At 38.6% G+C, this 26,189-nt stretch overlaps 1 protein-coding gene across 5 annotated transcripts in view; it reads right to left on the bottom strand.

Moving 5' to 3' along the window:
* KCNQ5 (potassium voltage-gated channel subfamily Q member 5) overlaps positions 1-26,189 on the bottom strand; it is a 284,367-nt gene that overhangs the window by 213,962 nt on the left and 44,216 nt on the right. For 2 of the 5 annotated variants that reach the window (XM_065055274.1, XM_065055275.1), the window contains one exon: positions 14,178-26,189. This exon is cut by the window's right edge. The gene's annotated coding sequence lies outside the window, so the exon portion shown is untranslated. 5 annotated transcript variants of the gene reach the window in all.

Here is a 26,189-nt window from a genome sequence, read left to right as displayed (position 1 = left end):
AATTTCATTAGTTAGCTTTGTTAAGCACAAATCAAAAGAGAAAATCTCTGTTTGTGCCTAAAACTAGACAAGAATTTGGAGAAATAACTCCAGTAAGTTTGAGGGACTTCCAGAACAGAATGTCAAAACATGGGTATACAAGAAGAAGGAAGGCATACTACCTAAAAACAGGGAGGAAATGTTATTACAAATTCAAGACTCTTGTAATACAGGAAAATTACCAATTCTTAAAAAAAAACCAAACCATAATTACTGTCAGTGTATGGGACACGCAAAGCAAACCTGGAAAATTGATGTGCAGTATCAGATACTTCTGGCACTTCAGTTCACAAAGAATAGGTGGAAATGACAGCAGAAGAATACCTATGGCAAGCAGAACTTTTCAGATCCACAGAAACACTCTTCAGTGTTGTGACTGAGGGTGATTGCATTTCCCTTTATGAACTCCATGTTAATATCCAAGGTATTCCAAATTACACTGAAATACAAGGTAATCATTACATATGCTGTTTGGGGACTTTTAAGGAGGTATTGTAGTCCACATAACTGGAAGTCATTTAAAAGCCAAAATAGTAATTTGGCACTAGCCCAGATCCCTAGAGGCGGCTTACACTCAAAGAACAAAAAGCAAACAGTACATACTGAAAATAATCTGTAAGAGTTTTAGGAGTATTAACTTCAGTCAAGTTGGTGTCCCTTATGTTCACTACAAACATTTAAATACTGGGTGACAGCAACTGGCTGAGCAGCACCTAGAGTAGGTTTTTTATATATATGAGTGAAATATGAGTGGCAGAAAGGCTTGCTTGTCGCCACTGTTAAGTCTGATGAGTAACATCATGCCTCTCCCATCTGATCAGCCACAGTGATTCAGCACAGATCAGTATGAATGCTTCCCCATAATGTTTTGAACAGATCCAAAGAGTTAAATATCAGTTGCAAAAGTGTGAGAAAGTATCATTATCCACAATAAGTCCAAAGACATGAAAAAAAAACCCTAATTAAAACACATGGACTCAAAGTGCAAGTTTCACTTTTTATACTTTATTCCTAATCCTCTTAAACTTTGGATTTTAAAAAAAATATTTTGCAGATCCACCCCCAGGAGAGACAGGGATGCCTGGGGATCTGCTCTTCCTGCACTTGTTTGAATTCACTCTGCCAAACAGTGAGGTTTTAACACATCCTCTGCCACAGAAGCATGGAAGAGTACGTTTTTACTATGCACAGATTCTGGAGGTTAAGCAAATAAGCAGGAAGAGTTTGTATAAAGGCACTGTGGTGCCACTACATCAATAGAAATGTCTACAGTTCATATTATCACAGCTCAGTAGTATCACTATTGTGCTAATCCCTTACAGGTATGAGCTTCAAACTGCTGAACATTCAAGGCAAAGGGCTGACAGGCACAGTCTGACATCCTTAACATGCTTACCAAGGCTCATGCCATGGAAAGGGTGCAAACTTCCCTTCATCCCAGTAGGGCCAAAACCATTTCGGCACAGTTGGCCAGGTGACTACAAGAATTTACTGTTGAGCATTGAATAGTTATATGTGTACTGTCCTATTCCACAGATCTCAACACTACAACTAAACAATAAGAAAATCTAACTATCATTTTCTATTCATTTTTAAATGAAATCTATGGAACAAAGCCAAACTAATAAGTAACGGATGGTTTTGTAGGTTTGGAAAAGCAGACAAAATTTGAAGGGCCATTTTTTTCATTTGTTTTATAATAAACATGTTTTTATTGAAAACAGAAAACAAAGCAAAACAAAACACAAAGCAATTACCTAAAAGAGAAAAGAAGGAACAAAGAACACTATGATGAACAGACATCATGGCAGGGCTTATTGTCTCCTTTTAGTTGGCACTGCTGAGCATGCATTTGGAAAATGGCACCCTGCTTTGGGACCCTAGTTCAAGACAGATGTGAAGGAACTCAGGAAGACCCAGCAGACAGCAACCAAGATGGTCAGGGCCTACAGCCAGTGACCTGTGGAAAGAAGGTGCAGGCGTTGGGCTTGCTCGGTCCTACAGAAAGGAGGCTAATGGGTGGTCTAATAGCAGCCTGCAGCTACTTGAAGGGAAGCTGCAAAGATGATGAAGCCAAACTCTTCTTGGCAGTGCCAGATGGCATAGTAAGGGACAATGACCTCAAACTGTGTCTTGGAAGTTTCAGGCTGGGCACCCTCTCAGGAAGGTAATGCAGACTGGACAAAGTTCTCTAGAAAGGTGGTAGAACCTCAGCCCTGGGTATTTCCAAGACCTAGCTAGATAACTTCATGGCTGACATGCCCTAGTGTTGGGGACACCTGTGCTTTGAGTGGGACCTTTGACTGGATGAACTCCAGAAATTTCTTCCAGCTAACATTTCTATGATTCCACAATTGCAGTACCATTTTACCAAAACACCTTTTCTCTTTCTTTTGGGTTTGTTTGTTTGTTTGTTTGTTTGTTTCTGTGAAACTGAATGTACTTTCCTCCAGTATTTTACACCTATTTTGTTATCAGAGAGGCTTTAATTCAAAGAGGTAACTTGTGACTCAAAAGTGAAAACTTTGAACTAATGAGAAAAAGACATACTTTTCATTTAATTTGTCTTAGTGTGTATTAATCAAAGAACTCAACTCCTGCATAGAACAACTATGAACTATGAACAACTATGAACTATGTTCAGACTGTTTAAGAAACAGCTTTAAAAGTGAAGACAAGCATTTAAGTTTAATGCAATACAGACACAGGAGCCAGTGGAGTGATTCATGGACAAGGGGTGAGACTGCCAAACACACTGGCCAGACAGATCATTGTATCATCCTTATTTTACATGGATATTGTAAGGGCAGAACTGCAAGAGAAAGTGATTTCACAGTAAGCACAATGTAAGACACTGAGGATGCAAATAAGGGATTTATGTCTGTGGATGAAAGGAAGAGAGGGGTATCTTGGAGATCACACAGAGAGGTGACCTGCAAGAATTGTCATGGTCTGGCAATGAGTTGCTATGGAGAAGTCCAAGACACCACTCAGGCCATTAGCTAATATGCTAGTTTATAGAGATAAACCTTTCCATATACATCAAGAAAGGAAGTATCAGACAGTATGTGAATGGTAAAAAAACCTGAGATCAATTCAAATTTCAGTTAGAGACAGCTGGGCAAGAAGAGATGGCAGCAAATAGGTCCTAGAGTAGGTCTGGAGCAGATCCATGAGTCACCAGCACGGGATGATGACTGAGTCTGTTCAAGAAGATCATTTGCTGATATGGCAGCAGCAGAAAAACAGACTTGTTTTTCAAGGCACTTTGGGCACATTCACACAAAACTGAACTAGGGAGGAAGAGGCAGAAGTCATCATAAAAACAGATGACTGTGGAGCCAGTTAATCCAAGGGAGGTGACAATTACTTCTCGAATTGCCTCAAGTGTCCTGGAAAGGTCAATGGGAAAAGTATGGTTGTCAGATTTGACTAGAAAAAATGAATTAATCAGAATTCTAGAATTATAATTCTAAGAATTAGGACCCAAGAGAGACTTTTTTTTTTTTTCCTGACTGCCTCCTTCCATCCCCTTCAACTGAGGCCGGTTGGGGGCACCAAATACTTTTCATTTCTCTGTTACTGTGTTGTGTTTTCTGTCTTTTGGTAACTGTGATATTCAAGCCCCCTGAGAAACACAAACACATACAAGGCAACTGTGTGGGAATATGTTAAGAACTATAATTGAAACTAACTTGCCAGTGAGACTACAATGTTATCCCAGACTAACAAACCTGGCTGTAATAGGTTTGGTTCTGATCATATTTACACCTGTATAATCAAGAGCAATAGTGCTTAGGGGGAAGCCTTTACACCAGTATTACTACTTGTCAATATATATTTCCATGATTACAGTACACAAAAGTGAGTGCTTTCTAGCTTGTTTCTGAAGTCCCACCTATAGGTATTACTTACATAGGTACGTAAATGATCCTGTGTATGAGAATAGATATTTGCATACAAGAAGTGTCTTGTAAATCTGCAAAAATGGTCTCTTCATCAGAAGCTAAACTAAAACTCAGCTAAATAAGTTCACACAGAAAAGCAGATATTAGAAATGAAGTATTTATTATATTTGAACAGATGACACTGGCAAGGTGTATATAAATGCCATTAATAATCCCTTGGTTTATAAAGTCATTTTTCACTTCTGCAGCAGCCAATTTCTCATGCTCAACAATGTCTAGAGATACTCAAGGCAACAATGGCAAGCACAAAGTAAAATGTACTTATTGCCAACCTGAAATGTAAATTACCACTGTTTTCAAATAATTGCATGAATAGCTAGGAACATAAAACATTTCCTCTTGTTAGATAAATGGATACATTTCATTGAGAAGAAGATTAATGTGCATTTGAAACAGAATAATAGGTATAAACAGAAATTAAAGTGGTCTATTAAGATACAAGACTCTAAACACAATATTCTTAATCTAATCCCAGAGAATGAATAATTGCTGGACCTTTGCATTCCTCTTAATGAATCTATTTACACATAATTAAAACTATTCATCCTTCTTCAAGTCTAATATCTCTTGGATGGCATATTAGCAACTTAAAGTCTTCAATTTGCAATTCATTTTTAAGAAAACCATTGTGCAGGGAAAAAATTAATATTCCTTTCAGTTTTACTGAATACCTGATCTTTTATTTGCAAATTATCTCACGCTCAATATAAAGGGTAGAGCAGGGATATTACCTTTTCATTAGTAATCAGTAAAAGACATATTGCCATTTTGGCTCTATGTCCTATGGGTTACTAATAAAAAGATGGTAATATCTGTGATTTGTACTTGCTTAAAGTGGCATACTATCTGAACTTGTTATTTACTGTGATTTATCACTGCATCTCCTCTACACAGAGAACAGCATTTCTCTTGTGGTACTGACAGGTTCACTATAATTAAACCCACATTTTGTTCATTTTCTTTGATAATGTCAGAAATAGCAGAAGCTGATATTAATGAAGCCCTCTTTCCTTGCAGGCAGACCAGATGTAAGTTTTTCTTGTATGCCATCATTTTTTGTGATGGGAAAGAGGTGTGGTGGGTTTGTTCTTTTTTCTGAGTGACCACCAGTCTCATGTGCATTACCAACATCACTGGGAGCACTGAACTCTAGCTGAGTGAAAAGAGTAGTCTTTTACAAAGGGACAAGAGGTACCAAGAAGAAAAAATCATATTATCACAGAACCATAGAATAGTTTGGGTTGGAAGGGACCTTCAAAGTTCATCTAGTCCACTTCCCCTGCAATGAGCAGGGACATCTTCAACTAGATCGGGTTGCACAGAGACCCATCCAGCCTGGCCTTGAATGTCTCTGGGATGGGGCATCTGCCACCTCTCTGGGCAACCTGGGCCAGTGTTTTACCACCCTCATTGTAAATGAGGTGCCTCGGGGTCTCCCTGATCCACACGTGGGGCACCACTAGCAACTGCACAGAATGGCTAATTCCGTGCTTAGAGATCACAGACATGGACTCAAGCGCTGATCTGCGTGTCCCAGCTCCTGATCTTACTATTTTCTTAATGTCAGACATAAAACACCAATACTGTAAGTATGCTATGAAAACCTCTTACTCTTGAGATTATTACGATTTTTTAAATTACAAAAAATAATTTTATCAGGGGAATTAACACAGTCATTATTTCAAATCAGGGGAAAAATAACCAGATTAATATGCAACTATAATATATTTTTTCATCAGTAACAGAAGAAAATTCAATATTTCAAAGTTCAAGAAAGTAGAAAAGAGAAAGCTGTAAGAAAGTACCGGCAAAATAGTGGAGGACCTTCCTTCTAGCTAAGATATATGTCCACACTAAACCTGGTCCTAGGACTTCAACTCTTTTACAGCAAAAGTAACAAAATTGTACTAGAAAACAGGGCATCCATTGCAGTAGTTTGTTGCTCAGTGTGAGCTGCAAAATAAAATCCATTCAAATGGATAAAACAAGAAGAAGTTAGTCTACCTGAGTTTTGGGTTGTTGCGAAACTCCTGTTTGCAGGACCCTATCTAAGAGTCTAAAGCTGGTTTGATGCACCCTCAAAAGCTGCAGTCTTACTGAGTGACTAAAACACACACATGTCCTTACAGCAAACTGTTGGGTCTTTACAGAACAATTATATTTCTTCTGTTACTTATCTGCGTGATTCTGCTACTTGTCATGTAAAATTACGTTCAATATAATAGAATTAAAAAGAAATATTCTAAAAAAAGAGTGCAGAGACGCAGCATGAATTGAGAGAGAATGTAATTACAGCTCTTTCTTCTCGAGACTGATGGAGTCCAGACTTCAAAATCTAGTTCATAAACTAATTGCCTTGAAAAATTCAGCTTGAAAAACAAGAAGTGATTCAGATTCATGGTCTGTTTACTACATTATTGCACATTTATTTATTTTTCTTATTAACTGGAAGGTATTTGGAATTGTAGAACTGCCATTCAAAGCAACCAAATTTGTGAAAACACTGTAAAATATCTTCCTACACAATGTGAGCAACAAGTTCATTGCTTTAATACAGCAACTGATGATTTAAACTCAGTTAAGGCTAGCAAGAGTAGACCACAAGGAATGATACCTGCCTTTAAGGACAAAGATTAATTATTCAAGGTACAATAAATCACTAGAGAAGCAGAAATTAACAGTCGCCTCAAGAAGATACAGCTTCCTGTTATGGATACAACCTCCCAAAGGGCAGACCAATGTAATTAGAATCCCTCTTAAAACCATTTGTGTATTGTGGAAGCAGCAAGGCCAGCAAGTATCTTTATATTTATATATATTTTATTTTATATCTATCTATCTATATATATAATATTTTTATATATATTGCTACAAGTACAAAGCCATTTAAGTGAGACATCTATGAGGTAAAAGAATTAAGCACAGTACACCAACCTATTTACAGTTATCAGTTTTCCTTTTCACTTTGTAAAAAGGCAGGGCTCAGTATGGGTGGCAAAAGCCTCCTGCCAGCTGTTCTGTCCGTGTCTCTGCAGAGCCAGAAGCACAGAGGCCGTGTCTGGGTGTTGCACAGCCACAGCAGCTGATGCTGTCAGGGCTCCTCTTCTCATCTGATGTTCTTCCCAAAGCACCACGGTTTCTCCCTGAGGTCACCGGGCATTACGCCTCTAACAGAAGGCGTCGTGGTTGCTGTCATCCCCACCACCCACAAATGGGCTCTGACTCTGACTTGAAATCACCTAGTTGAGAATATACTAAACTAGAGAAGAATCACCACTCTTTCTTTTGCAAGGGAGTGTACACGATTTAATCTTAAACCATATTTACCATAATCTCAAATATCATGGATACTACCCACATATAGAATAGTGTGTGACTAATGCTTCTCTACAGAAATCTTCAAAGCCAAGCCACTTCCCATAAAGCATTACAAGAAAACATTTCGTAAATGAAAACAAAACAAACAAACCTCAAAAGTTCCTCCCTAGAATAATTGGCCTCAGTATAATGAAAAACATAATGCCTTATTTTAAATTATTTCAATTATTACCCTTCTTAAAAGCAAAAACCTTCTTGAACAACTGGTTGTGCAGATGCTATACTGCGGCCACTATTTTTAGCCAATAGCAAATTTATTGTAACTGACAAGTAGGTTTCAACATCTTATTGACAAAGTAACAATTTAATAAAGTCCATAACTTTAGCCATGTGACTTTAGATCATGTAAATGAACAACCTTTACCAAATAAATGAATCAAAATTTCTTATCAATACATTACTTAAAATTTTATATTTTTATTATTATTTTGTATGCTATCCAACCATACTCTGCTTTAATAGCTAGCAATTTAAACAGTTGTTTTGTACACCAAAACCTACATTAAATGCAAAAAAAGCCCCCCATCAGTTAACCAGAATAGGAATAATAAACAAATTCCTTTGTTCTCAGCGTGCACAGGGATTAACCACATAGATCAGACTGAAGGAAAACACACCTTTAGCGATTACCTTATCTAAGGCAACTTGAAGCCTTCAACATTCAACAACACCACTTTAACTAGCACAGTTAATCTTATAAATTAAGTTTTGAATTAAGTATTTCTGTCCTGACCTGGATGCTATGAAGCAGTTAAATGTAGCTCAACGTAAGTTCACTTCCAATAAGTCTATGACGGTATCACACTTTTTGCATTTAAAGAGCCCAATATTACTGTCAGATGTGGTCAAACGAAAAATATAAACAACTAAGCCTCAGTCATCCATGGGCAAACTACCAAGCTGGTGGATAACTCAGTTTTGCTTTCCCCAGCAGGCTTTAGCAAGACACGCTGCAGGAACCCTGCCACGTCCTCGTCTACCTTCTCAGGTTGCTCCAGCACGTTGCAGAGATCTGCACAGGTGAATGCTGCAAATGCGTCCTGGTATCCTGGCTACAGTGGAAACATGCTTAACACAAATATGATTGCAAGAAAACACAGTGCTGCCTCATGGTCATCCTGCTGTCCACAAGGACCCCTGGGTCCCTTTCCCCTACGCTGCTCTCTAACAGGTCATTCCCCAATTTATACTGGAACCTGGGGTTGTTCCTACCCAGATGCAATAATACTCTACACTTTCCCTTGTTATATTTCATTAAATTTTTCCCCGCCCAACTCTCCAGCCTGTCCAGGTGCTGCTGGATGGCAGCACAGCCTTCTGGCGTGTCAGCCACTCCTCCCACCTTGGTGTCATCAGCAAACTTGCTGATAGTATACTCTATTCCCTCATCCAAGTCACTGATGAATATATTGAATAATACTGGCTCCAGTACTGACCCTTGAGGCACTCCACTAGATACAGGCCTCCAACTGGACTCTGCCCCATTGACCATGACTCTCTGTCTTCTTTACTTCAGCCAGTTCACAGTCCACCTCACTACCCCATCGTCCAGACGACTCTCCCTCATTTTAGCTGTGAGGATGCTGTGGGAGACTGTGTCAAATGTTTTACTGAAGCCTGAGTGTTGGGGTCTCCCACTTCCACAGCTTGGGTAAAAGGCTGAAATCCACCCAAAATCAGAGCTGCTGCCATCTTCACAAGCCTGGGTCCTGGCCACAGCCCTGCACTTTGTTTCACTGCTTTTACAGCTCTAAAATGTTGGATGCAGGAAACCCATTGAGCAAGCTCACAAGTGTGTCGACTCATGGGAGGAGCTCTGGTAGCCATCAGGTGGCTGCTCTTCAAGCCGTTGGTGATCTGGCCTCCTCAGGGTCTGCCTCATCGCTCTCTGCCCTTCCTCATCTCCTGGCCAGACTGCGCCATGATCCAGGCAGTGCCTGATGGGCTGGACTCTCCTCAGGGTGAGATGGCCAACACAGCCATGTTCAAACAGCAGCCCCAAAGGGCGAAGTGTCGAAGCCAGGGACACCTGGATGTCTAAAAGTAAAGTATGTTCGTGAAGGGGTAGGTATGAAGAAATGACAAACGAACACAGCTGTATTTTCAGTGTTTTAGGATCGATATATAACATCACTTAATCTGTTGCATAATCACTGAGATGAATGGCAGACAGAAGACATCTGAGCGTTCAAGCATCAAGCATGTAGGAGGGTACTGCAGGTTGATTAACTGATTTTTAAGAATAAAATCTTGCTAGAAAATATATTATAAATGAAGTACGTATGTTGAAAATATATTCATTATAACAGAAAAATCCTACCAACGCAGGCCATCTGCTTTTGACTGATAGGTTTGGTAAACTGTCAGAATATCATGTAAACTGTAAAAATCTCATTTAATGAATATCTCAAAAACATACATAGCTCACATTACTGGCAAGCTTTTAATGAAAATATATATCAAAGAATCAAATATGTGTGAAATCTGAATTTCAATTACTCAATAAGATTAAGAACAAAGGCTGTAGAAAAACAGCAAGAGCTCCATCTATCCCTTCTGAGATGAATCAAAATCCCCTGAATTATCTAAAAGCCATGGTTATCAGCTTTTTAAGAAACATAATTCTTCCACTGCTAATTCATTTAATATTATGCAGCATTTAAAATAATTCTGTAAGGACCAAAAGCAAACTAAAAAGAGAATACAAGTTCAGCCCCCTGTGAATATTTGCAGAAATTCTGTCCAAAAGATAGGTATTCTCTCCATCCCTTTTCATTATCTGAAATTTTTCATGTTTTCCATTAGCATCTCATTACCATCACCCAAAATATGATGATGACCTTGTAAGTTTGAGTTGAGGATCCCACTGGTGTCTAACCGCACCCTTTTGGACTGCTCCTCTACGCAAAGACAAACTCACGTGCAGTCATCTGCAGGACTGGGACCACAGATGTGCATGTAATACCTTCTCCCCTTGTTTTAAAAGTTTGTCCGTTACTTAAAGGAATGTGTGTCTCTGAGGAGAAATAGCATCTTTCTTCTGAATACATGAAAAGATTATCAAGAGAACTTCCAGCAACTTCCCTAATCTGCTTGAACATTTAAATTTCACTGGCACAAAAATGCTAGACTCCAGAGACTTTTCACTGTGATGAGGGATCATATACATAAAAAAAAAACCCTGCTCCTTCCACCACGGCATGTCAGGGATAATGCACCGCAGCCTCCAGCCCTTCTCCAGGCATTTTTCTTCCCGTTGCTCAGCTCCCTGCTCTCCACCTCGTCATGGCCAAGCGCAGGGCTGTGGTACAGCATCTGCTCACATGGGTTGCCTTCATGGAAACGCCTACAAGTAGCTTAAAACTGTAAGAATCCAGTTTCTGTAGAAAAGTAGGTGATATAAACCGAATGTCATATAGTCTCAATGTTTTCTCTATACATTTCAATCTCACACACACTGACATTAGTACTGAATGATGTGATAGCCCCGTACATAAAAAACATTAATAATGACATACAGTAAATGGAGTAGGTGCAGGCAGCTGTCAGATCCTGTAGAAAAATGCAAACTATTACTTATCATATATAGAAACTCCATGGCTGCTTTCACAGCTCCTTCCCTGCAAACTCTCTGTGATGGCAAACAATCTTCTGAAGGAGGAGAAGACGCTGCTGCTCTGTTGCATTTCACAGCCTTCCAGAACTGGCCATGGTCTCTCTGTGCTCATCTTTGCCTGTACAAATGCTTTACTAAGTTCAGCATTAGATTCTCATATAAATCTGCCTTCTGCCACCACTAAACTGCCACCATAAAATTAAATTCAACTTCGGATTTATTTCTTAGGGCAGGGATAGAGTACAGAATCTGCCTTTAAGTATTTTATTGATGGTATTTTTACACCCATTTTAAATTGCTTTGCTATCTCAAACTGTATTTCACATTACCCTGTTTTCATTTTCTACAGCTCATACGTTTAGATTTTGAAACACTTTTTTCTTTTTACCCAACTGTATTAAAAAAAAATTCTTTTTAGGTACATGTATTTTTACTGAAGTGGTAATAACAGCAGCAGAAACTCAGAATACTCTAGCCTTGCTAAATGACTATTTGACAGCCTACAATTTCTCTGTCATTAAAATACATATTCTAGCACTGAGTTCATGTCGGAAGAATGCTACCCTAAGGAACAGTCTTTTCTCATAGTATGTAATTTAATTTTTCTTAATGCACTGTGCATTAAAACAAAAAGTGGTCAGTTCTGGAAAGAGAATTTCTGATATAACTGACCATTTAAAACAGTGGGAAGTACAGTTCGTTCTCATAAAGGAATTCAAGCATACCACTCACTGCACATGTTCTCTAGGAAGGGTCTGACTGTTAATGTACCAGTGTATTTTTTTTTTTTTATTGTCACTGTAAAATAAAATAATTGTTTGCCTTGAGAACTAATAAATGGTAAATACACATGGGAATCTGGAAGGCCATGCAATAAGCATTGTACACAAACTAATTCACAGGACTACCCTTCTAATATATATACAGTGCGGATTTGAAAGCAGTCTTAAAGGTGAATAAAACAGCCTTTAAGATTACTTTGGCTAGCAGTGGTTTTTATCCAGTAACATGATTTTTAAAAACCTGTTCTTCTGTTCTCCTGCAAACAGCACAACAGAGACTAGCTTTTGCTACTGCTGTAACTTACAAAATGACTAGCTATCAATGAACCAGTCCCAGAAATATCCACTACTAAATAACCACAAGCTGGTTTAACTTGTGTTTTAGAAAACAACAGGAAGACTTTCAAAAGTCCAGAGAGGACCTACAAGCCTTGAGAAAATGCTGAAATTCAGAGAGGCAATATGCAGCAGCCATTCCATCTCATGTAATTTTCAGAATGAAAAGCTGCCTAGTGGCAGAAATTATTTGTTCTTGAGTAGTTATTTTTGTATATACTGTCTGGTCTCCGATTTCTATCCTGTGTAAGACTCGTCCCCTACAATCACTGTTAAACGGCAGGTGAGTGTGCTCTGGAAGCGCACACCACAGAACATTACTGCCTTTCACATGCTCATTTTAGTATCCCCTGTGGCAGCAGTACCCTGTCAACTCTAATAGTTTTACTACTAACGGTGATATTAATACATATATTTACATTGCTACATATTTAGGAGCGTGTGGGAAAGATCAAAGGAACAGACCTGCAACAGCGCTGGATTCTGTACAGCTATTTCACCCCTGCAAGAGCCCCTGTGCACAGAATCATTGAATAGTTTGGGTTGGAAGGCACCTTCAAAGCTCATCTGGTCCAAGACCCCTGCCCTGAGCAGGGACATCTTCAACTAGACCAGGTTGCACAGAGCCCCGTCCAGCCTCTCTGGGCATCCTGTTCCAGTGTTTCACCGCTCTCATTGTAAAAAATTTCCTCTTCATGTACAGCCTGAATGTGCCCTCCTTTAATTTAAAACCATTACCCCTTGACCTTTCATAACAGGCCCCACTAAAAAGTTTGTCCTGAAAAATAAAGACAAAAGGCACATGCATCACCACGGGAAAGCCATGACTCCCATGGACATCATTTCACCAAGGCAGGAGCATGGCCATGGGACACGGGAGCTGCTGACCCCTCTGAGGGCAGGCATGATAAACAAACGACAAACACAAAGCATTTTGGGCTGGTTTCCTAAATGCCAAAAGTTTTGTAGAGCAGAACTGTCGTGACACTCAAGGGGGGTGAGGTGCCACCCCCAGCTCCTCAGATTGCCCCCCCCATGCCAGTGCAGAATGCACAGACCATCGGAGCTGACATTCCTATTGCAAATTGCTGCAAGTAAACCACATTATCAACCCATATACAACCCAATGCAAACAACCTAGAAGGAATTGGAAAGGGATGGTAAAAGAATGTGAAGCATATACTTTGATAGCACATTTTGTTGAACTCTGGAATTTTCAAATTTAGCATGACAGGTAATAGTTTCAAAATGTCATACGTATTAGTTGAGAAATAATTTTAGAACCTCTGTAAAGTTCTCAACGGGCACAGCTGCACCAGTCATTTCATAGTCGGTATCCACCAAGAAAAATCTTTTTAACCACAAGCACTATATTTACCACGTGTTCAGAATATGTTTAGTCATTAACATGTGAATGCAAATAAATGATTGCCATTGTATTTTCAGAAGAGTGAATGGGGGAGTTAATATTCCCCCCAACTCCCTTGTATCTGTGTTACTACAGATACCTAGGCATTCCATTGGTTTGTTGCTGTTTGGGGTATTTGTGCTTTAAAGTTCCCAGTGGGATGACGGAATGGTAAGAAGTGCATTACTGTACCGCCCTACAAAGGCCGGACTAATGTTGTGCTCCTTCTCCTCCTGAGCTAACGTGGTCAGAGTTACCCTGGGTATCTCTGCACAGCAATGCATAGCTCTATGTACACATGTCAGATCTACAGTTGCAAAATCATTATTAACACTCTGTACTAAATAAATTTTCCTAATTAACTGATCCACCCACCAGTTCATCATTATTATTTCCTACAGCATTTGTTGATGTCTAAAGTTTCCCAGAGCATTCAAGAGAGTAAAACCTGATTAATTTGTGGGGACTTGATGGCAGGACAAAGCAGCTGCAAGCTATGTAATACTGGTCTTTCTCCCAGATATTCTTGTTATGCTACCAAAGTCTTAGTTGGGAACAAAGATAACACATAGAGAATTGCACAGTACTCTAGTAGAAGTTCAATCACTGAAATATGAGGATTACACAAACATCTTAATTGCATTACTTACAGAGCTACTGGGGAAGAAGAGATTATTTGGCAGGGAGAATTCAATTTGCTTTGGAGCAGTACAATAATTTAGCTGCATAGCCTTGTTTCCAGCCACAGATTAGAACTTCTTCAGACAGCAAATCCTAAAACAAGAAATAACCCAGGTTTCTTACAAAACATTTGTAATGCAAAGAGTCAAGAAAGATTCAGTGATGAGCATAACAGGAAGATACTCTGAACAGGGAAGCAGCAATTAAAGAACTTGGAACAAGGCTTAGAAAAAAAGCACATTTTCTGCCAGAACTTAAATGCTGAAAGATGCTTATCACATAAGTTGTTAAAATCAACACTAAAAGTCATTTTAATTGCTTGGATGTATAAACAAATGGAGGATCTCCAAGTTTTGGGTCCATAAAAGTCAGTGGGAAGCTTTGGGGCATTTAATTATGTCTATAACTATTCAACTAGCCTAGCTGCTGTCCCATTTCATATACCAGTCTTCCCAGTAGCAAGAGTTGAGTCTTACTTGATCATGCAGCAAGACTGTGCTTCAAAGAAGGAACACAGTGATTAAGGTTTTACAAGATTATGTTTATAATCACATCCATGTTAAGAATCACAGGCCAGCTGAGGCTGGATGGCATCTCTAGAGATCATTTAGTCCAACACCCGTCCAGAGCAGGGTCACCTAGAGCAGGTTGCGCAGGGCCATGTCCAGACAGGTTTTGAGTATCTCCAAGGACGGAGACTCCACAGCCTCTCTGGGCTCCAGTGTATGACTGCCCTCACAGTAAAAAAAACAGTTTTTTCTTTTCACAGAATCACAGAATGGTTGGGATTGGAAGGGACCTCTAGAGATCATCTAGTCCAACCCACCTGCTAAAGATGGTTCTTCCAGAGTAGATCACACAGGAATGTGTCCAGATGGGTTTTGAATGTCTCCAGAGGAGGAGACTCCACAACCTCTCTGGGCAGCCTGTTCCAGTGCTCTGGCTTCCTCAAAGTAAAGAAGTTTCTCCATGTTTGAGTGGAATTGAGCGTGCTTCAGTTTGCACCCACTGACTCACGTCCTTTCAGGAATAAAGAGTGTTTCGTTGGCATGGTTTGAAAGAGCAGATAAGCATGTAGAAGATGGCACTCCAAAAGATAATTCTGGAATAATAACTCTTCTTGCACACAGATTTGAACAGCAAGCTACTTAGGACGCTGTGTGTACTTTAAACATATTTTGATCGGAAAAAGAATGAACTCTGTCAGATAAGAAGGAAAAAACCCAGAGATCTTCCTACTCCTAAATTGGGTAGATTTAAGTGACTTTTCCACCAAATGCTCTTACGACCAGAATTGCACTGTGGATTCTCTCTTTGTGCTATTAATATACAGAAAGGAGCAAGGAAGGTGCTATCACCTCCCTTCTCCTACAGACCACCCTGGCACTACATAAAGTTGGTTGCCACCATCACTGTAAATCATTCAAACTGGAACTTTTTACAGAATTCACGCTTTTGTGAAACCAAGTTGGAAGACAACTGCAATTTGAGAAAGGGCATTGCCACCTTCAGAGAATAAACGCAAAACAATTAAAATTATTTGGGTGTATAAACAGAGGCATGTTTTTAAATTATTGGCTCAAATTTCTAAGCCTTCTGAGAACAAACACAATGATCCATGAATGCAGTAACAAAGGATCTGGAGAAGAAACTACCCTAGGTCCTTTATCAGTAAAATAGCTCGAAAGGTCTACAGCAAAAAGAATACAGGAAAAGGAATATCAAAAAAAGAGAATACTGGCTTTACAGTTCATCTGATATGTTGCAAGTACTTTTTGCCCCCCAGTACTATGCAGACTTATTAGTCTTTATTTTGGGGTCACAGTGGACAAGCTGAGAATTATTAATTTTTTCAGCTTATGCGTCAGACAGGAAAAAATTACCTAGGGAAAAGAAATACTGCTTATATGTGTGTATATATTACACTACACTCCATACAGATATATATATTTACAAAGATTTGTAGAAATCACGCTGTCAAATGTTTTCATTTTATAGGAAAATGGCATATTTCTTTATCAACATGTGAATAAACTTTAATTTCTACATTAAAGAAATTCAGAAAACATTACAGTGCCAATTAGCTAATAATAGGTGGTGGGAATGACAGAAGATGGCAAGCTGCAATGTTAGACATGAGGACACACACACACATACTCTACTTCCTAGCAGTAATATATAGCAACAGCCTTATATTTCAACAGTTAGCAACTTGATATGACAATAAAAAGCACGAAGTAATCCTTTCATTACAATCATACAAAATCAGGGTGGAAAGATAGCATGTGTTTTTCTAAAGAGATTGTATTTTACTATTCATTATGCTCCTGCCAAAGAATACAGAATCAAGGAAATACTTTCTTAGTTCCACTTTTGGCATGCTGAATCATAGCTTCTACAGAGAAAGCGTAACAGATTTGTGTTCTCAATTGTCTTCCAGAATCTGATGGATATTTGGAAAAAAAAAAGAAGAGAAAGAAAAATATCAGTATCCTTCCTAAGCATCTAAAATGCTTTTGCCACTGTGTTATTTTAAATACAAATCACAAAGAGATCAGATTCAGAAACTTCTCTCCACTCAATTTCAAACACAGACACACAACCCCTTCATGTTATATCTGTGCTCTGCTATATGTACAGGACAAACTGGGAAAGGTCACTGATTCTCAAATAAGACTATTAGCACACACACAGAATTACCATGTTAGAATTAGAGTGAGGCTACCAGAAATATTTCATCCAAATAAAGCTTCTTAATGCTGTGTTTAGCATTTCTGATTTTTGAAAAATGCAATTTTCTAAAAGGGAAATGTGAAATTCCAGTAACTCACAAAATGATGAGGAAATAGAAATACAGGCAATAAAGCATAATGCCAAGGAATCTTTTCCCATGTTAACATATATTTAAGTGTTTGTAAAGTAATTTTCAAATATATTTACATATACCATAACATGACTTTCTGTAAGAAGATGCTGTTTATCTATCAAACAATTTAACTGAACTTTTTACTTTTATGGCAATTGTATCATACTAGTCTTCAGATACGAGGACTCCAAGAAATACAGACAAACTCGTTAAAAACCCACCACTCTTTTCTAGAAGTGTTTCCTCCTTCTTGACTGTGGGTAGCAAAACATGACTACAAATTGCTGAACTTAAAACATTTTTTAAAGCTACATTATCAAAACCTAAAAAGTACGTCAAAATGGTTTTATGCATTTTCAATGCTGAATTTGCAGTACTCACTGTTGTGAAGTCATCTTTTTTCTGCCTTATACAGCCCATGTACCATTACTTATCCTGGCTTTTAGGCATTCAGGTTCACAAGTATATATAAAAAGTATTCATATAACATCCAGTAGAAAGCATTTATAAATACAAGAGAAAGAATAGTTGATGTGGCTGCCCTGCACTATTTTCAGATGTATAAGATGTCTGCATAAATAAGCATGAATCACTGATTATTTTAGCTTCTCATAGGACAGCTAATAGGAATTAAGTTATTATACTCAGTTATACCCCAGTATAAAAAAAACTCGGCAGTTCCTTAACAGATGCTGCCATTATCACACATAGAATTGTGTTTTATAAAAATTACAAGAGGTTTTTTACTTCAAGGAGACTTCACCAGTCTTTAAAAACCATGCTGCTTTTCTTGTTGGCCCAGCATCAACAGATGCAAGCCCTTTTTGTTGTCTCTCACAGTCAAACTGGTTTGTCTCATGGGTAATTGAAAGAGTTGGGTGCCTCGAAAGTGCACTTTATCTTGTCCTAAAATGAATACCAAAGACGACAGTTACAACATCTTTGCCTCTCTGAGTGCCTCATTTTCTCTCTATAGGTTAACATACAATCTTACATTGCTGAGTCTTGCTGAGTCTAAGGTAGACGTCTTAAGCCCAGATACCCAGCTCCTGATTGGTGAGGTGATCCCACCTTACCAACCGCATAAAACAGATCAGAAAATAACCTAATTTCAAAGGCTGCAATAATAATGATAGTCTTAAATAAGCTACTTTGCTCCTCTTTTACCAGCACACCGGTGTCTTAATACATGTCCTTTAACACCCACTGTTGTCCTTAGCATCAGTGTAAACCCATATTGAACTTTACTTACGCATATGAAATTCTTTTGGACTTCCTTGAATATAAATCAGCATGCTACAAAATTTACCACCAACATTCACTGGAGTGAATCCTTGAGGTCAGCATTCTAGCATGAATATTTAGCTCATCATAAGCATGCACTTTCATACTGCAATAAATCTAAACTTGCATTATTCAAATCCCAAACTCTTAACCACTAATCTACAAGAGACACTCGTTGAAAGAAATACCACGCCTAGCACTTTTAAAGATGTAAGAGCCGACAACAAGGAACATCAAGCTGGAGAATCTAATGCTGGAAGAGATTCGAATGACAAAGTACAGAGAGCTTCAAAGTACGATTAGAGTATTTCTCAAAGTAGCTGCCTGCTGAGACACAGCCAGAGTTTACTGGAGCGCAGAAGAACATAATCTTTCCATACCTGTGCATACTGGCAATCACAGGGAATGCATCTGTGGTCTGACCAGCATGGCCTTGTGTATGTCCTTATAGATGGGGAAACTAATAGCCAGAGTTGCATCCCCCATAGAGACAGAGAAGGAAACTGCAAGAGGTGTAGGTGAGGGGCTTGTCTAGAATACAATGGTGAAGCCTAGTCAAACTTAAAAAAAAACCCAAAACAACACAGAAAAACCCACTGCAAACCTCTTATATGGGGTACTAGAGAACAGCAGTTTTGGCACAGCAAAAAACAAACCAAAAGGATCGTGATCTGTGTGTATGGATACACTGGGGGCCATGAGGGAAGAGAGACGAGACAAAGGAACATGACTGGCAGAAAAGAAAATGCATACAAACCAGCAACGGAGAAATTCAAGATCCAAGTTAGACGTCTGCTTCTAACCATAAAAATAGCTAGATTTTGGAACATCCTTGTGCAAGGTGTCAGCTAGCTCAACCAGAAGACACCTTCATTCAGGCATTCATGATGCATGGCCATCACTAATTGTACAAGAGGACTAGATAATATTGATTGTTACTTTAGGACCTTAAAATCTCTATAGCAAAAGAGTGTAAAAATGTTACGTAAAATAGTCCCACAATTTTTGTTGCCTGCACATAGGTCTTTTTGTATTTACTATTTTAGGAATCATTCCTTTTCAAAAGCTGTTAAGCATAGTTTATAGAGCTGTATGGCTAAGATGAAGGATAGTGTTCATTGAAGTAAAGAAGACAAAAGAATGTAAAATTAGAATTACAAATAACTGATCTTTTTTTAAAACAAAGTGAGTAAGAAAGTCTACACAGGCACATTGAATTCACAATATCTAAAAGATATTAGGCCATTTGGCATTCATTTTCACTAGACATTGATAGTATAATTCAATTTCAACAATTATCTTTCAGTTCATTATAAACCTGCTGACAACTGCAAGAAATCAGGGTCCTTCCATGAGATCCACAGACATTTGATACAACTTTACAGCTACAGGAATTTTCCTTAGATCATTATTTACAAAGATAAGATCAAAATTAAAACATCGGGAAAATGTTGAACATTTTGACATGTGAAACTTCAGGAGACCCTTTTAGATTGGAAGCATTTTATATTTACAGTTGGTTTTGATTAAGATAGAAACTAAGTCAAGTTTTCAGTGTGCTCAAATACTAGCTTAAGAAGGGTTTACATGCAGTGACTAAAGCTTTGTCTGTACTGCAAAAACTGGTAAAGTATTCTGCATGATTGCTACTGTTTCACCTCAATCCATGAGAAGTCCAGAAAAATGACTTTCTACAATTACCACTCTCCCGTCTTCTAAATTTTGTTTCAGCATCCCAAATAGTATCATCACTTGGATGAATGAGTTGTAAAGTCCCAAGTGAATTATGAATTCTTACTTACATGTAGTTAGTGTATTTTTGAAGTGTAAGTACCTAGATTTAGCTATCAATCCCGGAACTTCCGTGGAAAGCCTGCTGTGCAAAATCATGTAGCTGTTAGAAAAGAGAAACAGTCAATCACAGGCTTTGCCTGGTCTCTTCTGGCAGTAAATTCTACAGCGGGGGCTCTACTTCTAAGGATGGTTTGCACAGAAAACAAGCCAGGAGTCTCTTACTATTCCATGTGGCACATGGCAAAGAACGGTGTTTTGCTTTTTTTAAAAGTAGACATGTCCAATCTATCAGATGGTTTGGTAGGTGGAGAATTTTAGTTCTGTTCTGATGAGCACAAACTGCAAGTGAAGTTCACAGAAAAAACATGGAACAAAACATGTTCGTTTGGCCATTCTGTTATCCATGAAAAGCACTGCTGGTGACTTCAGAAGTAACCACAGAAATCCACTGCAGCACAGGATACCCGAGAGGGCTCAAGTATACCCTTAAGTTAATTCTTAGTATATTTTTTAGTTATGCAAAGCTGTTTTTCTTATCTGAGCCACAGCAAATGAATTTCATGAAATTACACAATTACTAAAAATAGAATTTACCTGGGTTCTAGTTCCCTAGATCACGTGTTATGTGATAGCACCACAGCAGTTGAACATGCTAAAGCCTGGACCCTTAATCCACAGCACAAGTAAGTACTCAAAACAAAGCAGAATGTTACAGGGCCTATAAAAAACACTAAAAGTGCATTTGAAATTAAAATACTTCTTTCTGCTCCCTTCTTTGACTTGATGTGGGGGGACTCAGCCCATAGCACGCCACTGAAGTATCACTGGCAGAGTGAACTCTAGGTAATGCTTCTGCAGCGTGTGGTGTGACCCTATGGTCTTGCAGAGTGGAAAGCATTTATAACAGTAGAAGCCCACAGAAGGTGAAAGCAGCGACTTGTTTGCTGTCTTCCTGTCAACCTGCAGAATCTTTCTCCTTGCAGAACCATGAGAGGCATTGACAGCCTTTGCAGAGAGCAACGAAGAAATCTCCAATATAAATGTAAACTCCGGCATAAATGTAGTCTGAGCCTTCTTGGTGTTCGCGGTCTCCACTTAGTCAAACAAACTGAATTTGTTTTCTTCGGTAAAATTAGCTGTGCATTGGCTGGGAGACGCACTGGTTTGTATCTTCAGAACAAATCTGATGAACAAGCTACTCGATCCGACTGAAAACTCCTAAGAGCCATAGCAGAAACCAGATTCATAAGAAACAGTCTTGAGTGCTCAGCCCACCGAGTCCCTTACAGAGGTCCATACCTCAACTTTTGCTATATTTCTTAGAGCAAAAGCACATGAAACACAGTCAGTGTATGTAACTGCATATTGTTGTAACTCCCCGTTGCAGAGAAATTATTCAGTGCATTAACTGTAAGAAACCAAGAGCTTACATCTCTTGATATTAAGCATGGATGATGTGTTTTCAGCTTCTTCTGGTCAAATATGACAACATCAGTAGACATCAAGTTCTGATTATATTGCTCAGTACTACCACTGAGCTATTTTGAAAGCTTCCTTCTGCCATAATCCCCAAAAGCACTGGGAGCTTTTTTGGGGGACAGTAACTAAGATTGCTTCCACATTTGAATCAAATATCAAAATAATCAATTCCTTACATTCTACAATATTAGATACAGTGTTTTTCTCCTTCATTTATGTGAAGCGTGCATTAATTTTGCTGAGAATTCTGAATTCGAAGAGTAACTCCTCCAGCAGCAGCTGAGTCTTTCAACCTTCAAGCTCAAAATATTAAACTTCTTGCAGTCTCAGTAACCATCTTTCCTCTGCAAAATTCAAAGTTATTACTTCATGTGAAATATTCTGCCTCCCTGCCTCTCCTTTCCACAGCTCTATATATTATCCAGGCAGAGGTAAAAGTATGGACACTTTTCAGTGGATCAGCAGGACCGAGAGAGCCAAGCGCCTGGCTGCAGAGCAGCACACACGTTCTGTGTACCAGACCATTACTGGCGCAAAAAGCAATACTCCTTTCTGCATTATGCGTTTTTAATAATCCTGGTTTTTCTCCCTTGATACTTCACATTTATCCAACTTCCTTCTCTGCAATTTAGCTCTTTATTTAGCTCACAAAGTAGGCATTATCCTAAGTAGGTAGAGTATTCATCTTTTGGCGTCAGTGCCAGTTACCCCTAGCAACCAACCTTTGAAGGAAAACCTTATTTTCATCTGGTAACCCAAAATAGGACTAAAGGGTCAACTGCAAAGCAAATACAAGAAATCAGCTCTTAAGCCTGAAAAAATGTTCAATAAAGGGCCTCCTTCTATTTGTAGAATTCACGTGTCAAAGAGAGATTAGGTTTCTGAAGAAATTATGTCACATGACTGGGAGAAAAATCCCTAAAAAGTGACATGTTGGTGCTCACTTAAAAACCAAATGCAACAGCATCACATTTCAAGCAGCACATCCATTTGGAAGAAGCCTCAAAGTTGTACGACATACATACTGACCTTATCTAAACAAGAAGAAACCACACAGTTTAATTACAAAAGCTAGAAGCAATGACATTGGTTTTAAACCCAGTGTATTCAAGACACACCAATATACATCCATACACACAGCTCATCTCACCATTCTACTCGGCTGAAACCTGTGTGCACTACACTTTCTGTGACCAAGTAATAATTAAATTTAAATTAAAAACAGAATTAAAAATAGATCCTATGGCAAATGAAGACAGTAAAACAGTTGTTAAGAGTTATCTGAGACTCAACCCGTGTGACTTGCAGAGCAGTGGTGCTTTCTGCAGACACAACGGGCGAGTCACCATGAAGACATGTAAGGAGAACGGACTTTGACTATCTGCTGCCAAGGCTGAGAATTAGTCCTTTGCTTGGTTTGGATTACTTGAAGCAAAATCTCCAAGGATCTGGAAATAAATCCATCCGTTGATAACAGTGGGTTTTGTACAATTAAGTTGTGTCATCTGTTATGCAGCTAGTGGCCTTGAAAAAGTTGCCAAGGCAGAATGAGCTGATAGCACGGTAGTGCTAGGAACAACTCTATGTGATAGCAGCACACAGCATGAGATTCATCTGACAAAAGACAGACATTGCCTAACACGTCACCTAACCCTTAAAATTGGTGTAGAAAAGCCAATACTTTTAGAAGGCAGTTCATCTTGTTAGAAACCAGAGGTCTACAGCAGGCCAGATGAACTGCACCCTCTTTCTCTCCACTGGCTTTAAGGGACTGTTGGATGATCGTGTCCCAACAAGACACCCACAGCCCAGCACAGTGTCTCCTGCCAGGGGACATAATGCCTGCTCCAAAGCCAGAGTAAGCATGGGTTCACCTCAGGAAACAGAAAGCCTGCTATCTCTTCTGAAATTCTCTTGAAATCTAAGTTGAAAGCCCAAATGGATATTATTCTTCTAACTGGCTTACAAGGATCACATAAACACATTCCTGACTCTTTATATATAGGACGTGGGAATTTCAAAACACAGCAACTCCAGAACGTTCATTCTTGGTTTTGGATACTTCAGATACCCTCAATCATGGTTAACAATTGAAGTTAAACTGCCAGACCCATCATTTTGTCTTGGCTTTGTTTCTGTTGCAAGTAGCTGGGTTGAAAGACAGGAGCTTCTTATTTATACTTATCAAAAGTACATGGGAAAATATAACATAATTTAAAAACTGCTTTCTATCAAGGAAATAGCTTTAGTCAGTGAGCAGCACCGCAATTACTGACCAAGCATGCATAGGTCAACATTGTTCAGCAAAAACATCAACTGCTATTTTTTATTTTAATTTGCATTTATAAAAATAGATTCAGGAAATGCAGTTATTTGTTTCACAAGCATTGGAAGAATGCACACACCATATTTACCATTTGGGCATAACCTGCTTCTACTGAAGTTAATTAACTGACATTGATTTCAATGGAAAAAGGATCAGTTCATCTTTGCAATACCATCTACTGAATATTATTGCTTCCGTAAGCAAATAATGTAGGACATGTGATGCTTTTATTTTCAGTGCTTGGATCTCTTCCCTCTAAAGTGCATTAGGATAAAATTAGTAAGCTGTATTTCTACCCACTTGTGATCAGCAATAAATACACGCTCTTGTAGCCTAGTGCACTTTTCCCTGGTGAAACTTAATCAACACTCCCTTTTGAAAACTCAGATACGGGGCTTCATATTTCTTCTTTTTGTGTAGAAAAAGAACAAGGAAAGATGATACAGTGGAGTTTGTATGATAACAGAGTATAGGCCTTTATGGTGGGGAAAATACCTGACTTAAGTGGGGCTGCCTACACAATCATGAAGTGAAAAGAAAACATCTACTGTTTCTCGTAGCTCAAAAATTAAGGACATAGAGTGAAACTCTGCAGTGGAACGTCCTTTGGGTCTACTGAGTACAACAGAAAGAATTCAGCTTCCAGTTCAGAAAGTCCTGAACACTTCCTTAGCAGCAAGCAAGGTGGTTATTGGAGGAGGCATCAAGGGGGACCTTGGCTCATTCACTCTTTCTCTAAAAGTCCATTACTGGCTTGTACTGGGACACTGGAAATTACGGCAGATAAAACCCTAGGCTGATTCGATAAGGCTACTTCACGAAAAGAATGACCCGTGGCATTTTTTACTTAATATTATAATTTTCTATTGTCAGTTGAGAAGAATCTGCTTCTGGAATACTATCCTTCTAAGTTTTTTCCTAATTAGAAGTACTTTTGTGCTTCTGATTGACTTTCCAAGTGACTTTTGGTGAATGCTTATTCATCTTGTTCCAACTGGCAAATCACATCTATGTGACAGACAGATCACACACATATGCGACAGACAAAGAGATGCGATAAACATATTTATGTAAATTTGATTACAAATTCCTGACAAGACCCCAAACTAACACTTACAGTGTTACAGACTATATTAAACTATATCTCATAGTCCTTAAGAAAAACCTGGGGTAGCCAGGACAGTCTCTGCTACAGGTGTCAAAGCACTATAAGAACATAAGGCTAAGGGCCAGAATCTTCACACCTCCACACTGGTGCAGAATTATTAAAACCTGGGTGGATGGAAATCAATTGAGTCTGTTCATGTCTAGGAAGGAAAATAGACTGATTATAGATGACCACAGAAACAGGACCAGAGACACACGGGAGACACCTTTACGTATACAAGTTCTGGACTCTTATTAATATGAATAGGTAAGTCTAAGCAACCCTTTGCCCCTGTGAACTGCTGGATGGAAAGTGTTGACTGCTTATTCTGATCTTATCATGGCATATTCAGTTCCCATTGGGCAGACGTTCCTTTTTCATGCAAACATTTGTGGCGTTGTCCTGCTTTTTTTGGAAGTTTGTTTCAGACTGCTGAATAGCTTCCTTTAAACTTGGGAATATATCTACAGTGCTACTCCTTAAGCACTGGTCTGCTAAGAAGGCAGAAGCTTATTGGAAAATATCCTACACTTAATTGAATGTGGTCTCCCTTTCTCATGATACTGATACCCATGGGCACAAACCAATCTGTGTAAAAAAGGGGAAATAATCTATTCTCTCCAGACATCTAAGCCAAATTGCACAGGAGGTGAAGAAAGTACTGTTGTCTTCTTGTCGAGATTTACCATTTATCAAAAGAGTCTAATGCTCGGTCAGTGAAAAAAAAACTGGGCTTATCCAAAAGCAAAATGGACTTTTTTTGTGTGTGATGCTTTTGAAACAATTACTTTTCAGGAAAGTCAATTATAGACGAGTTTCAATACCCCATCTAATCCTCTTATCTTTAAGCTGAATATTTTCTTTACTTGTTATAATTAAAGTGTCAAAGGTAACACAACATTTGTGGATCAATTTAAAGAACTGACTTTAATAATTAAAAAGATAATGATTTTGAATTAATAGGAAACCTTTATTTAAATGTATAAAAATATTTTCTTGAATATTTGCTCTTTAATTTTGTTACCTAAAGAGAAATCTATTTTCTTGATTGTTACCTACTAAAACTTGTTGGTTTCCAATTAACC

The sequence above is a fragment of the Columba livia genome, chromosome 3, assembly GCF_036013475.1.
Source record: "Columba livia isolate bColLiv1 breed racing homer chromosome 3, bColLiv1.pat.W.v2, whole genome shotgun sequence".
In the NCBI taxonomy this organism is placed as follows: domain Eukaryota; kingdom Metazoa; phylum Chordata; class Aves; order Columbiformes; family Columbidae; genus Columba; species Columba livia.
This window is presented reverse-complemented; position numbering and strand designations above follow the sequence as displayed.